The following is a 3,760-nucleotide window of genomic DNA, read 5'->3' as shown; positions in this document are numbered from 1 at the left end:
TTCTAAAAGATAATTAAATGTTAGCAACCAGTGAGTTATCTGAAACAGAGAATAAAAGATGCAAAGAATTATATGAAAACAACCCTGACCCTGTTTTAAGGTAATGCCCTTTAAATATGGGAAGTCCATTTTACCCACAAAACTATGATGTCTGCTTAATAACCATATATTAGTTTACCATACAGATAATTTACCCAGTGGCAAACTGTGTGTACCTGTGTTCAATCATTGCATACATGGAGAACGAATGAAAAACATCTCCAAAAAATAATAAAATAAAATAAAAAATATACAGAAATTTCCCAAGTGACTCAGTTTTGTATATTGAGTTTTAAGAGTTATTATGATAAACAAATCTCTTGTTGGGGAGATCAAAGCAGTCTTGCAGTATCTGGAACACCACCATAGTCTAATCTGGGTCAAAAATGAACTTGATCAACAACAAGCAGTATTTGGAATTACAAAATATTTAACAGAATTACATCTCCAAAGTTAATAAAATACTTTTTGAAGTACATCTAGATTATATTACCTCCCATCTTTCAAACTTCCATTGTATGATCCAAAAGCAACTTGACATGTGTGACAGACTGTTGTGTACTATGTGTTAATTTGACAGTGGATAATTTGTTTATAACCAAGATACCTGTGAAGTATATTTGCTCAGTTGGTGAATTTTAATCACCTTCCATAAAGAACATTGGGAAATAGGTTTGTGACTGGCATCTCCTGTATGAAACATCAGCTGTATCATAACCCTCCAATCTCAGATGAACCGCATAAATTTCTGCTCCATGTGAGCTAAAATGTTGTGACAGGATGAGACTTACTCTTTGCCAGTCAGTCACCTGTCTCTGTTTGGCGGCAATAGATGACAGTACTCAGGATTTATTATAGCGGCAATTACAGAAGGGGTACCTATGCACATACACCTGGCATATTCAGTGTGTAAGACACTCGTTCTGTTACCCATTTCCAGCTGTGCTTTGAATGACCTTGTGCAACTTCTTGGTTAACTTTTATGTGCATCTTTAAAAAAAGGACATTAATGCAAATTGAAGAGCACACAAAATATAAGGAGCAATGTGTAGGGGCGTTTGGAATTGAATTTGTGGTGTGCAAAAGGTTAGTTGTGCATGTCATCCCCTAATGTAAGGAGTGATTTGTATGAAAAGTCTTTGTCTGCCTTCCTCTCAGGGAAATGTCTGATTTGGCATCAGAGCAGCAAAGACAGCCTGATTCAGTGGAGATATGGAGCGTAGTACATGTTCCAGCATGTTTGAGAGCTTAGAGTACTGCATTACAGCTGAAGAACCATTTGACTTTGAAACTGAAAGACCCAAAGGCATAGTCTTAGCTTTAGAGAAATAGCTGAGTAGCTATAAGCGAGCTCATTGGAGAAATTAGGTCACTCTCAGAACAACAGTGTAAAATGAAGAAAAAAAAAAAAAAAGAATGAATATCCTTTGAAAGGGGATGGGAAAGAGGGGAGATTTGATTTTTTAGAAGTAAAATTTAGTAAGCCTGAAAACAAAGGCCTACTCTAAAAGAATTTGAAGTGAACAATACAGGGAATCAGACAAAGCTAAGGAGGAAAAAAAGAAAAATACAAAGAAGAGTCCAGAACATACAATTTAGAATGATAAACACAGCTGAAAAATTCTGTTATTCACCTCATGGGGAAAGCACTATATCAGTACAAGTGGGCCAAAAAGGAAGCAAATACTTAACAGCCCCAAAATCAGGGGACCAGGAGGCAAAGGAAAATAGTAGTAAAGATGTGTAATGGCATTATGAGGGAGAAAATGGCAAAAGATAAAGGAAAGGAATATGAAGAAAGAACAATGAGAGTGTTAACAGGAAGGATAAAGTCCTTTGCTTTGAAATAAACTAAAGCCCCCCCAGAAGAATAACTTCTGAGCTTAAATATAGGCACATCTACCCACTTCAAGTTAAGTGTGCAAAAATCAGAACCAAGAAGGAAGGGTGATAGTATTATGTGAACACTGAGCTGAGACTTGGGAGACTTCAGTTCAGCATATGCTTCTGACTTCCTGGGTGACCTTAGGTCTGGTCTCCACATTTAAAGGATGAGTGGAGGGGTATGTTAAGTTTGTAGTGGTATTTTCTCTAATGTGGACACAAGCTAAATATACCAAAAAAGTTATTCTCATTCTTGTATGAGACTTTTATGCCGATATAACCATGTACATGCTTAAGAGTTCACATATACTGCAGTAGTTAAAGCAGTACAGCCTTCTAGTGTTAAGCAAGGAATCAATATCTCTATGTCCCGATTACCTGTCTGAAGAATGGGAATGAACTGTTTCCTTTCTTCCCCATCTTGTTGATTGATCTATACTTGGGCTGAGATGTTAAAAAATACTGGCTGCTAACCCAGTTCTGCTCCTGTGGAAGTGAAGAGGATGACAGTAAAGCCAATACTGAAAAATTCTAAAAACATCCTCAAATTTTAAGTTCTCCTGATTTGAGTGTTGTCTCTCGCTATGAATCTGGTTTGGGTCTCTCTCTCAAATGTGGTCTTTAGATGCAATTGTAATACACACCGAAGATAGATTTAACCTGTTGTCTTAAAGAGGTGGCATTATAATATAAGTGAGATTTTTGCCACTGTTGCTTGTTTTGGGTTGTCCTAATAGTAAAATAATTAATAATATGAGTAAAGGTGGTATCTATTGGTTCTACAGGAAGTAGCACAAACTTGTGGTATCTGAAGATTTCAAAAACTTAATAGATGACTGTCATGGGGGGGGAGGGGTCCCGTAGGGACGGCTGTGATGTCCCTAGGACCCAGTGACCTTGTTAGCTTTGCCCCATAGGCGCCTTCTATTCTTGCCTACCACATCTTGATGGTTAAAATAATATATGGTAGATAGGGAGGCTGCTCTCAAGGTACTATGCAGTCACAGCCCTGGTGGACCCCACTATACTGTGGATTCTTATCCACCTTGCTGGATCTCGCTGCAAGTGCCTCGCAGGACACCCCAAGCCTTATGGGCTAGATGCATAGTTCTAAAACCTCTTCTTTACCACACCCCATGTCTCACAGGTGGTATTCACATTTTGTCCCTCTGAGGCCTTGATATAGCTCAGTTTCCCTTCATCACTGGGCCCTTGTCCCCTGTCTGTTCACTCCCCCACTGGCACTGGGCTCTCCACATCCCCATCTGTGCACCCCCACTGGTGCTCCCCCACTGGGAGGCTCTCTGCATCCCTTTTATAACTGCGCCCCCTTGTGCTGCACCTGCTGGCCTGGGGTCTCCACACTGTAGTGTGCCCCAATGAGGCCTCCTCCTCCTCAATAGCCTCAGGCCAGTCCACCAGTTTAAATAACAACATAAAACACAAGCCGTTGTACTATAACAATACAAACAGTGCAGAGTGCACTTTGTCCCTTTAAAAGAGGCAAACTTCTCCCCAAGCATTAAGTATCTTGTAGCCCAGGTACCTGGTGAGTCCAGGAGCCTGATTACTCCTGTAAGCAGTATATCAGGTGGTCACAGCATCTCTGGGCAGTTCTTTTCTGCAGAATCCTTCCCCTGGCTGCTGCCAGAGAACTAACCCCTGCTGGCTTCAGCCCTGGAGTTTATATATGCCCAGGGCCCTACCTTTTTCCAGTCAGCTGATGGGGTGCAGGTGCAGGCTAATTCCCTCATTAGACTGCTGCCATAATAACCTGCACCTGTATGGGGTTTCTGCCTGGCTCCTAGGGCCCTCTCTCTAGGCAGATTCTGTCCTT

The 3,760-nt window shown here is 40.7% G+C and overlaps 1 long non-coding RNA gene across 1 annotated transcript; it reads right to left on the bottom strand.

Annotated features, from left to right (window-relative positions):
- Window positions 1-340: 340 nt before the first annotated feature.
- On the bottom strand, window positions 341-3,549 carry LOC102377617. Its single transcript, XR_322987.3, has 3 exons — window positions 3,470-3,549; window positions 2,302-2,409; window positions 341-414 (listed from the first exon to the last, which is right to left on the bottom strand). It is a non-coding gene; the product is annotated as an uncharacterized LOC102377617 (long non-coding RNA).
- Window positions 3,550-3,760: the final 211 nt, after the last annotated feature.

Source organism: Alligator sinensis, unplaced genomic scaffold (assembly GCF_000455745.1).
Source record: "Alligator sinensis unplaced genomic scaffold, ASM45574v1 scaffold82_1, whole genome shotgun sequence".
NCBI classification, from domain to species: domain Eukaryota; kingdom Metazoa; phylum Chordata; order Crocodylia; family Alligatoridae; genus Alligator; species Alligator sinensis.
This window is presented reverse-complemented; position numbering and strand designations above follow the sequence as displayed.